General features: G+C 50.4%; 1 protein-coding gene across 2 annotated transcripts in view; it reads left to right on the forward strand.

Annotated features, from left to right (window-relative positions):
* CD53 (CD53 molecule) overlaps positions 1–12,426 on the forward strand; it is a 171,505-nt gene that overhangs the window by 146,759 nt on the left and 12,320 nt on the right. The window lies entirely within an intron of this gene.

Genomic DNA, 12,426 nt, shown 5'->3' on the forward strand with positions numbered 1-12,426 from the left:
CTCTCGACAGAAAACTAAAAATTGAGGTGGACCTGACCTCCTGTAAAAGAACTTGTTAAAAATGTTTTAAATCTTTCCCCGTAAGAAAGCACGATCCCCCACAATTGTCCTGCTTGTGTTCCTGTCTTCCTCAGCTGGGTTTAGGGCACCCTGGGAAGTTGTCCTCCTTCTTTGTTGATGATAATGATAAGCATGTGGCCTGGCCAGCCAATGATCTCAGATGTGCATTTGATGAATCTAGGTAAGCTGTCACTTTGTTTTGTGCTCTGCCCAGACGGGAGGAGTGCTGGGACCAGAGCACAAAGCTCTGGTCCAGTTGTAAGTAGGGAAGGAGAGAGATAGTGGGAAAGGCGTTGATATTGTTTTTTGGTGGGGGGGGCAACAGGGAGAGTCTCCCTTTCGCTTCCCCACATAAAAAAAAAAAAGAATTGAGCCGCACGGGGAAGGGCTTCAGGTGGCTGAAAGTAGCGTGTGAAGAATGTAACAATGTGTATTCTTCCCCACTATTCCAGCCACCTAATTGGTTTAGCACCCTTCTCCAGGTACGACTGAGGCACTCACCTTGTCTTATTCTTCTTCTTCTTCCACACATAAATATGCTAAAAGTGCACAGAGAATGTCAGCTCATCATGGAAACTGTGACAGCGTTATTCATGAAAAAGGGAATCCGTTCATTCCTCTTCTGACTGTTGTGATGAGGCTGAGTATGAGCCCATGGGAAAATATCTCATCAAAGAAGAACATTTGAAGGTTTTCTCTCATTTTACAGCCAGCATGAGCTTTCAAGAGAATGAGGATCCAGGTCCATCATCAGACATGAAAAAAGCCTAGACAATGGTCTGTGCGCTTGGGGTTCCCACCAACCACAACATTGGAGAACAGGATATTAAGAGAGTGGCATGAACATGATATTAGTTCTTTGCTTCACCAACGAAAAGTATCCACTAATAGAAGTAGTAAAATCACTGCTGTAATCTGTTTCCTTTATGTCTTGTCGGGCAGGATATCCTGTCGCGCCAACCAAAGATGCCTCATTTAAAGATCCAGTAAAGAAACAAATGGATGAATCCCTGAAGAAATCCTTTGCAGAGGGTCAATTTTCATTCCACGCTGCAGTTTATGCCAGACACATCAGTTATCCGTCTTTTGCAAACCTCAGGAGTCTTCTGAAAAGGGCACTGAATCTTCTGCCATCTGGCAGGTGGAATTATTATCAGGCATTGCGTTTGACAGAATTAGACCCTCAGGAATGACATTTGAAGCATCAATTTATTCAAGTCGCACCATCAGTCCCCAGATTGGAATTCAGAGGCATCAAAGGGGATGTTAGCCTTATAAATCCCCTTCCACCATGTCCACCTGTTCAGGGACCAATTGGAGGAGAGAGTACGCCTTGTTTTCAATTAAAAGAATAATGCAGTAGTAGTTCATAGGAAGTCTAGGACACCCGGACAACCCAGCAAACCTTCCTTGGCTTTTCTTCCTGCAACTGAAGTGCAATTCTGGGCTGCAGAGGAAGAGTCAAGGTAGTGGCCAATCCTGCTTCAATGGAGCATCACGCCAAGTCTCGATCCCCTCAATTGCCTAAGAACAGATGGTCCATTATTGAAGCCACACAAGACTGACTAGTCAGATGGTGTTTTAACATTATTTCTTAACATGGTAGAAATATATTCAAGATTAGTGGGTGCTCAGGAACCACCTATCTGGAGGTCGTCCTGGCTATACACTGCAGGAAGAAGAGAAATCCCGATTCTGGGAATCAAAGAAACCAAAGGACTGGGGCAGGGGGTTCAAGGACCCTGTTCATCACTACCCTCAGTTAATCAGAAGTCCTGAAAAACCCTAGAGGAACAGACAGAGCTTCTATCACACAAATAAAGCACATATGTAATATATTATTTTTTCCTGCATTTTACTGAGCATAACATTGTTCAATTCAATCCAATTTCATAATTTTAATTATTAAAATGTTTTCTTTTTGTATGCTTACAATATTAAAACTACTGTTTACAATACACATCTTCATTGCTCTCTCATTGCCCATTTCCTAAAAGTCTTGTTTAGTGTCGGAATTACTACTCACACATTCCTTGGTATTTATAAAAGAACATTTTTACTGACTGAAAATCCCTTGTATTTTTTCTGTAGATGGCGTTAATTGATTTCAATGTGTTTCATCCCCATTTATTTCTTAGGACATTCTTCAGGAAAGTATTATTTTGTTTCTGTTTGTGAGGTTCCAATATAGAGTTGGGTCTCTAAGACAATAGGAAAACTGGAAAAGTAGTTACATACTCAGCAATGAAGATAAAAGGGAGTCACATTAATATTTTGAGTTGTTATTAGCAGATACAGAAAGAGGTACTTTTCCGGATTTGGAAGTTTCACCTTAAGTTGAAGGCATTGCTGCCACATGATGCACAAGAAGACAGTGGGTAACCATAGGATTTTCTACAGACACGGTTATAACAATGGCTTGCAATTCAAAAAGTGCCCCTTAAAAATAGTGTAAAAGAAGACACTGCTACTTGTTGTTACCACCTCACTTACCTGTCGGAGGGGGCGCGCCTATGGGTCCCGACGCGCCCCATCCTGGCGCTGTTATCCCCGATACTGGCTGGGGGGACCGCGGTCATCCGCGGCACTCGGCGCTTCCGGGGTTTCTGTGTCCCGGGGTCTGCGCATGCGCGGAAGACCGCGTCTCGGTCTTCGCGCATGCGCAGTCCTCGAGACGCTTGGGAGGCCACAAGCTTGCTTCCCAAGCCTCGTTTCGGGCCCGGCAGCGCTCGGGGATAGCACGGCTTGCGTTCCAAGCCTCCTGAGTGCTGCCGGCCCTATTTAAGGAGCGAGATCCCGAGACTCGCCGCGTCTCAACGCGGTTTGTCTATCGGATCGTGTTTTCGCTCCTGTAGCCTCCTGCTACTCCAGTTTCCTGTTGATCCCTGCTCCAGCCTTGCTCTTCAGCCTTACCTGCTCCAGCCTAGCCCTCAGCCTTGCCTGCCTCAGCCTGCCCTACAGCCTTGCCTGCCTCAGCCTGCCCTACAGCCTTGCCTGCCTCAGCCTGCCCTACAGCCTTGCCTGCTTCTGCCTGCCCTACAGCCTTGCCTGCCTCAGCCTGCCCTACTGCCTTGCCTGCTTCAGCCTGCCCTACAGCCTTACCTGCTCCAGCCTGCCCTACAGCCTTGCTCCACGGCCTCATCTTCCACGATCTACCTGCCTCTCTCTTCCTGCATTCCAGCTGCTTCCAGTTTCGAACTCTCTACTCTGTTCTACTATTGGGTTCCCAGTTGTTTTCCCTGTACTTCACTCATCAGCCTACCTTTGTGTTCCTCTCTGAAGAATACCACAGCATACTGTTCGCAACACAATCTTGCAGACTGCTCCGGCGCCACAAGAATCAGGAAGGAGCACACTTGTGGCGTTGGGAGCTGGTCCACCCCTAACCCTGTTGACTTCAGGGTAAGGGCTGCACCGGTTTCTCGCGTTACATCATCTACCAAAACCTGTCGGACAGCCTGGCGACCACACCACGAACAACTACCGGAAGCCCAGGTACTCTGCGTCCTTGAGACGCCATCTTTAACAGATTGAGACGCCTACCTTCCGACTCCGAGATGGACAAGGCTCAAGATCTCCGGGAGGAGATGCGTGTTCTTCGGGCCGAAATGACCGCACTCCGTCAAGAGAACATTGGTCTAAGACAGATGGTGTCACAATCCTCCGGGGTATCGTCACAGGGAGAAGGGGCTATGTCCCAGACTACACCCATCAAGTTTGACAGAGACCCAAGACGTGTGGCAGAGTTTTGCAATCATTGCAGAATACATTTCCTCTTTAGAGCCTCTCATTTCAGTTCTGACAAAGCCAAGATAGGATATATCTTGGGTAATTTGACTGGAAATGCCCTGGCTTGGGCCGCCCCATTGGTGTCCGCCAATAGCCCCATACTCAATGACTTCGCAGCTTTTGAAAAAGCATTTCTGGAGGTTTTTCAATCACCTAATTTGGCCTCCACAGCCCAGAATCAATTGATGGATTTGAAACAGGGTGTTATGGATATCATAGCCTACATTGGCCGTTTCCGTCAATTGGCAACTGACTCCCAGTGGCCTGAGATAACTCAAAAGACTTTGTTCCGAAGAGGTTTAAGAGAGGAGTACAAAGACGAATTACTACATATTCCAGAGCCAGACACCCTACTACAATTAATTGAACAAGTGTTGCGAATAGATCACAGATTGGCAGAACGGAAGGGTGAGAGACGACGAGCTGAACGGATGTTCACTAGACCACCCAACGCTCAGGCTGGAAATCCCGGGCCTTCGGACTCCGGCCCCGAACCCATGCAGTTGGGAGCCGTTAGGGGTCCACTCTCAGAAGCTGAACGGAAACGCAGACGAAATTTAAGACTTTGCTTATACTGTGGGGCTGCTGGGCATTTCCTGGGTACTTGTCCTTTACGCCCACAAAGGAAGTCGGAAAACTAGTAGGCCTGTCGTCAGTAGGAAGGGCAACGACAGGTCCAGATTCGTATTCAGTCCTTTCCAGTTCCGCCTCTTTTCAACCCATGCAACCGGCTGTTTTACTGGTGGTAAGGATCAAGTTATCATGGTTAAACAAGGAGACAGAGGTGCTAGGCTTGTTGGATTGTGGGGCCTCCGGAAACTATATAGACGAGACATTTGCAGTCTGCCATGAAATACCCTTGCTCACCCGGAGAAGTGTCTTGCCCGTCGAGGTTATCGATGGAACCCCATTATCTTCTGGTCCAATTCGTCAACAAACCATGTGCCTACATATGCAGATTAAAGAACATGGGGAAAGAATCGCCTTGGATGTCATCAGATCACCCTCCTATCCCGTAGTCTTGGGTTTACCTTGGCTTCTTCACCATAATCCAACCATCGATTGGGGAGCTCGCATTTTGGATTTCACATCATCTCTCTGCCTCCAAGATTGCTGTTTGCCTGGTGTGTCAAGAAAGGAGATTTCCTCCATACCCCTCACTAGGGGTACTGGCTCTCCTGAATTCTGTGCTTTGTTGTCTGTCCCTCAGGAATATGCCGAATTCCAGCCAGTATTTTCTGAACCCGAAGACATACCACTACCACCTCATCGACTATTTGACTGTACTATTGATTTGGTACCTGGTTCTGTGATACCTCATGGGAAGGTATACGCCTTATCCCTTACTGAGAAGGCGGTTCTTCAGGAATACCTGTCGGACTGTATCAGGAAGGGATACATCACTCCCTCGAAATCACCAGCTGGATTTCCGCTATTTTTTGTGAAAAAAAAGGAAGGAACCCTACGACCCTGTATTGACTACCGTCAATTAAATGATATCACAAGAAAGGATAGATATCCATTGCCTTTAATTCGGAGCATCATGGAGTCTCTTCGAACTGCCCAGGTGTTTACTAAGTTGGATCTAAGAGGCGCTTATCATCTAATTCGAATTAAAGACGGAGACGAATGGAAGACGGCTTTTAAGACCCCCTTTGGGCATTACGAATACCGGGTCATGCCATTCGGGTTATGCAATGCCCCGGCTGTTTTTCAGCGTTTTATGGATAACATTTTTGGCGATCTAATCGGGATATCCGTTTGGGTGTATCTCGATGATATCCTCATTTTTTCCGTCTCCCTGGAGCAACATGTGGAACATGTTCAAGAGGTGCTTCGATGTTTGTCTCAGAACCATCTGTACGTTAAGCTTGAGAAGTGTTCTTTTCATCAAAGAAGAATGGAGTTTCTGGGCTATGTGATCAGTGGCACAGGAATCTTCATGGATCCAGCCAAGGTACAAGCCATTCAAGATTGGACTCAGCCTTCTGATGTGAAGTCCCTTCAGCGATTCTTGGGATTTGCTAATTTCTATCGGCAATTTATACCCCATTTCTCTCAACACACGGCTCCCTTATCTCAACTAACGAGCAGTAAAACACCTTTTCTTTGGAATGCACAAGCCACCAAGGCTTTCAACGTCTTGAAACAAGCCTTTAGTACTGCTCCCATTTTGCGTCATCCAAATGACGAGAGGCCATACATTGTAGAAGCCGACGCCTCCGATTTTGCTGTTGGTGCAGTCCTTTTGCAAAAGGAACCGGGAACTGATGTGGAACACCCCGTGGCATACTTTTCTCTCAAGCTCTCGCCTAGCGAACGAAATTACGCAGTAATTGAGAAGGAATTGTTGGCAATAAAGGCTGCATTTGAAGAGTGGAGACATCATCTCCTTGGAGGCCAGCATTCAGTGGAAGTACGTACTGACCACCGAAATTTGCAGTATTTGAAGTCTCTTCAGTGCCGAACATCTCGTCAAGCCCGGTGGGCCTTCTTTTTCTCTCACTATGACTTTCATATCACATACATCCCCAGTGCTCAGAATGTAAAGGCCGATGCTTTGTCTCGATCCTTGGAGGTAGAGGCAAGAGAGCAGTGCAGGGATGAGCCAATAATATCCCCAAGGCATTTCCTGTTCGCCCTCTCGCCTTACCTTCAGAAGATTCTACAAGACACAATTTCCGATCCCGATCGAGAAGATCTCATGAAACATCCACAGGTTACTGAAGAGAATGGGCTGCTTTTCTTCCGGAACAGGCTGTATATCCCCACGACCTCTCGTCGGACTCTTGTGCTTCAGGGGTTTCACGACTCCCGAGTGGGTGGCCATCGTGGAATAGAAACAACTCGAGAAGTAATATCCAGACAGTTCTGGTGGCCTGGTTGGGCAGATGATGTCGCACGTTATGTAAAGAGCTGTCCTGTTTGTGCCCAGGTGAAGACTCCCAGGAAGAGGCCCCTGGGTTTGCTTCATCCCACCGAGATTCCTCCTTACACTTGGCACACCATTGCGGTTGATTTTATCGTGGAACTTCCTCCGTCTGAAGGATATACCTGTATCATGGTCGTTGTGGACTGTTTTTCCAAAATGGCTCATTTCGTTCCATTCTTTAGAATACCTACTGCTTCACAGATGGCAACGGCATTTCTTCAGGAGATATACAGGTTACACGGATTACCGCAGAAGATCATATCCGACCGAGGGTCTCAATTCTTGTCATCTTTCTGGAGTCAACTATGCAGTCATCTCAACATTCATCGTGCACTTAGTTCTGGTTATCATCCTCACACCAACGGCCAGACAGAAAGGACTAACCAGACTCTAGAACAATATCTTCGCTGTTTTGCCAATGCCACCCAGTTGAACTGGAAGTCGCATCTAGTGCTTGCCGAAATCTCCTATAACAACACGGTTCATTCTGCTACGGGCCTGAGTCCGTTTTTCTGTTTGTCTGGCTTGCATCCTAGATTGGTACCCTTTTGTCCTGTATTTTCAAGTACAGTTCCTTCTGCTGATCATCTCGTCACTTCCATCCAGGATCTACACTCCTTGGCACGCAGTACTTTGGCGGAGGCACAGGCACGGATGAAGTGACAGGCTGATAAGGGAAGGTCCCCGGAACCTGCTTTCCAGGTGGGAGATCTGGTTTGGTTATCCTCCAAGCATCTTCCCATACGTAATTTGCCCACCAAATTGGCTGCCCGATATTTTGGCCCTTTCAGGATCACTAAGCGCCTGTCTGCTGTGGCTTTTCGCTTGCGATTGCCTCAGACGTGACGGGTGCATCCAGTTTTCCATGTCTCCCTACTGAAACCATACGTGGTTGACACTTTTGGCCGATCTGCCTCTCGTCCTACGCCTTTATTTGTCCGGGGATCCCCTGAATTTGAGGTACAAGAAATTTGCGATTCTCGCATCAGGCGTGGGGTACTCCAGTATCTAGTGGACTGGAAGGGCTACCCTGCTTGTGATAGGACTTGGGAACCACGTAGTTATGTACATGCTCCCCGCCTGATCCATGATTTTTATCGCCGCTTTCCTTGGAAACCTGGGGCTCCTGGCCTTTCTGGGAGGGGGCAAAGTGTTACCACCTCACTTACCTGTCGGAGGGGGCGCGCCTATGGGTCCCGACGCGCCCCATCCTGGCGCTGTTATCCCCGATACCGGCTGGGGGGACCGCGGTCATCCGCGGCACTCGGCGCTTCCGGGGTTTCTGTGTCCCGGGTCTGCGCATGCGCGGAAGACCGCGTCTCGGTCTTCGCGCATGCGCAGTCCTCGAGACGCTTGGGAGGCCACAAGCTTGCTTCCCAAGCCTCGTTTCGGGCCCGGCAGCGCTCGGGGATAGCACGGCTTGCGTTCCAAGCCTCCTGAGTGCTGCCGGCCCTATTTAAGGAGCGAGATCCCGAGACTCGCCGCGTCTCAACGCGGTTTGTCTATCGGATCGTGTTTTCGCTCCTGTAGCCTCCTGCTACTCCAGTTTCCTGTTGATCCCTGCTCCAGCCTTGCTCTTCAGCCTTACCTGCTCCAGCCTAGCCCTCAGCCTTGCCTGCCTCAGCCTGCCCTACAGCCTTGCCTGCCTCAGCCTGCCCTACAGCCTTGCCTGCCTCAGCCTGCCCTACAGCCTTGCCTGCTTCTGCCTGCCCTACAGCCTTGCCTGCCTCTGCCTGCCCTACTGCCTTGCCTGCTTCAGCCTGCCCTACAGCCTTGCCTGCTCCAGCCTGCCCTACAGCCTTGCTCCACGGCCTCATCTTCCACGATCTACCTGCCTCTCTCTTCCTGCATTCCAGCTGCTTCCAGTTTCGAACTCTCTACTCTGTTCTACTATTGGGTTCCCAGTTGTTTTCCCTGTACTTCACTCATCAGCCTACCTTTGTGTTCCTCTCTGAAGAATACCACAGCATACTGTTCGCAACACAATCTTGCAGACTGCTCCGGCGCCACAAGAATCAGGAAGGAGCACACTTGTGGCGTTGGGAGCTGGTCCACCCCTAACCCTGTTGACTTCAGGGTAAGGGCTGCACCGGTTTCTCGCGTTACATCATCTACCGAAACCTGTCGGACAGCCTGGCGACCACACCACGAACAACTACCGGAAGCCCAGGTACTCTGCGTCCTAGAGACGCCATCTTTAACACTTGTTAGCTGTGAAAAATGACTTATAGCTTTCCCTTGTCACATCAAGGTCCTGCAACTTTCATATTTTATGAAAATAATGTGGAAACTAGTTCCTGGCTTGTACAGTATTCAAGCGTAATTCACGTTCGCATTGTCATTTTTAATGTACTTTGTTGCACCGAAAGAAACATGATGGTGCATGTCTCTCAGGGACTGATCTGCTCTTTTATTCTTGCAGTTATTTTACTCCAGAGTTGTGTCCCACTTGCTACCTTAGAAACAGAGTTATAGTTCTCATCTACCTATGTCAGAATCTGGGATATCTACGGTATGGCATGCCTGTTGGTGGTCTTCTATATTTGTTTAATTGAAGTCTTTCTTTACTTTTTATAGTCACATGTGACCATGCTCTCTATTGTTGCCTCTCATTGTAAGCTGTCTGGTTAGCTAGGACTGCTGGACTTGGTATAATTCCCATTATTGTGTTCCCTGTTTTATGTGGGCTCCTTGGAATCCAGATGAATTCTATTTCTAGTCTCATGTTGGTAATTCAATTGCTGTCACTCAAAATAATGTCCATTCTGGAGGCCACCAGGGGGCGCAGGCAAGATGGCCGTCTTAGCCGACAGCTCTGCACCCAGCCCCGGGAATTTTGCAGAGTTTAGCAGGAAGATGGAGCCCATCTCTCGCAAGCATCTCAAAAAAGGCAGTGTGAACCCCTGCCCACCCAGGGGGCCAAACCAGGAGTTTCTATGACACCCACGGACCGAGTTCGACAGTCTGAGGTCTCCGCGGCCCTCCCCCCACGGTCCTGAACAACATGCAGGCAGTGCGCGCCAAGGCACGCCAAGGCCGCAGCAGATTGCAGGAGCAGGGAAGCCTGTGGAGGGAGTACCCACTCGAAGCGAGGAGAAGCAGGAGGTGGGGGACGCCGGAGGTTCCACCGCACATCGGGGCCCCTGGGGCCCCATCCCCGGATGTGGCGAGGCATCGCGGAGCCGGCGCAAGGCCGCGCTCGACATTGGACGAAGACACCTAAGGCTTTGAACGCGCACTGAATCGCCCCGACACTCCACCCACCCACGGGGTAGAACGGGCCCACCTAACCGCACACCAGAACTCCCCAGCCCGGGCCGTCGCGGGAACGTGCCCACATTAAATCCGGCTGGAGATGCTGGAGAAGGCACTGGAGAAGGCACACGCCAGGTGAGAGGCCCTTGGGCCAGGACTTCATGAATTGGCCGCTTTCCCACTGGCGCTGAACCCCTTGAGTTTTTCGGCTGGCACAACCATAGACAGTCACTCCGAGGGCGCCCCCCCACCCGGCGTCCCTCCCCACACACTCTGCCGCAACCAACATCCCATGAGTTCGAAGGAGGCCCTTTCCAAGTATCAGTTTGCGGCCGGAGGGGACAAAATGGCTGCGGGGTCCCCATCGGTGCCGCCTCCCGACCTGGGGGCCATCCAAAATAACATCCAGATGATTTTGGAGGGGATACGTGGGATTCGACCGACATGGGTGCTAAGTTGGACGACCTCACCACTAATGTCACCACCCTGGAAGACCGCGTGGAGGGAGTCGAGAACAACCAGTTCTCCACGGCGATCTTGGAGACGCAAATGGAGGCCAGGTTCCAGGAGATACATCGAAGGGAGGAAGAACTACGGTTCAAGGTGGACGACATGGAGAACAGGGAAAGGAGGAACAACTTGCGCATTTTTGGCCTTGTGGAGTCCCAAGGGGAGAGCCCGCAGGCACTGGAAGGCAAGGTCCACGACATCATAAGAATCGTCATGGGGGTTGAGGCCGACATCCAGATTAAATTTGATAGGGTGCATCGAGCAGGCGTAGGTGGTAGAGGCCCAAGGTCGGTGCTGGCCCGACTGCATTACTATAGGGACAAAGCCAGGATCCTGGTGAAGGCGAGGAACTTCGGTGATATCCAATACGGAGACTATAAGGTGGCAATCTACCAGGACCTCTCGGCCCTCACCCTCGCAATGAGAAAGAAATGTGGAGCCCTTACCAGATTGTTACAGGGTAAGGGGGTCAGATATCGCTGGGGCCACCCCTTCTACCTGGCATTCGAGTGGTCGGGGGAAAGACACCACCTGGTGACGGAGGAGGACATCTTGCGTACCACTGGAGACCTGGTGGGAGATCGTGCCGGTCCATCCAGCAGAGCTGTGGGTGAGGCCAGGAGCCCACCTGGGGGCCCCGACAGTCTGGGACAACCTAGCGGCAAGACCAAGGTCAAGGGGGCGCGCAAGTTTAAAAAAACCAGGCACCCATCATCGGCCTCTGAGGATCACCTGAAGTGACTGTAACTTTTCTTAATGTTTGTTGTTTGGTTCAATGGACCTCCGTGTCGGGCCCGCACCTGCGGACACGGGGGACCGCGGGAGCAGGGTTTGGTTTAAAGGTTCCCACACGTTCATTCTGACTTAAAGAGAATGGGTTATCCACACGTTTACACTACCCGGGGCTGGGGTAGAGTCCTTGGTGGTTCGTTGACCGTCCCCGAAGGAGTTCGGGTGACATGGACGAACGCCTCAAGTCGGGGGGAGGGGGGAGGGGGAAAAGGGCACGGGGGAGGAGGGGAGAATGACCATCATCAAGGCCAAAATGGGAACGTTTAGAGGGGTCCACAGGGGGGTGGGGGACTAGCCAGTCCGAACAGGAATCTTCCATTTTTCAGCGGGCCACACGCAAGCATTATACTACGGTGAAGTTAGAGATGGACTACCTAGACGACAATGGTTGAAGGCAAGATAATGTCAAGGGCCTCAACTCACAAAACAAGAGGTCCCTGACCAGTAATATGTTCCGCAAACAGCAGCTAATGGTGCTGTTCCTCCAAGAAACCCATTACAGAGAGGGGAAGGAATCACCCATCAGGGGGAAGGACATTGGTGCCAACTTCTGGGCCTCCCACAGAAGCTCGAAGAAGGAGGGCGTGGGGATTCACTTGAGCAAAACACTCCACCTTACTAATACAGAAACCAAGAGAGGCTTTGGGGGAGGTTCCTGGGGATCAAGGGTACTTATGAAGGGGAACGCATAACCCTAGCCACCCTCTACGCTCCCAACTCAGGCCAGATAGGTTTCCTAACCTAGATCCTGGGGGTAATGGATGAATGGGCTGAAGGGGCCATGATACTGGGGGGCGACTTCAATCTCATAATGGACCCCAGGCTGGACTGGTGGACGGCAAGGGTGACTGAACCGAAAGGGATAACCAAGGACAACCTAACGCTCCAGACCCTGCTGAGGGAACACTACTGGTAGGATGTGTGGCGAGCGACACACCCGGAGTCCGGGGGATACACATTCTCCCCCCCCCCACACCACACCTACACCAGAATCGATTTCCTTTTGACTTCTAAAGAGGGGAGTGGGGTGGCTACAGCCCCGAGGGTTGAGGCAATAACATGGTCCGACCATGAGCTTTTTGTGGCGG

This window comes from Ambystoma mexicanum, chromosome 13, assembly GCF_040938575.1.
Source record: "Ambystoma mexicanum isolate Mex_15411 chromosome 13, UKY_AmexF1_1, whole genome shotgun sequence".
Taxonomy (NCBI): Eukaryota; Metazoa; Chordata; class Amphibia; order Caudata; family Ambystomatidae; genus Ambystoma; species Ambystoma mexicanum.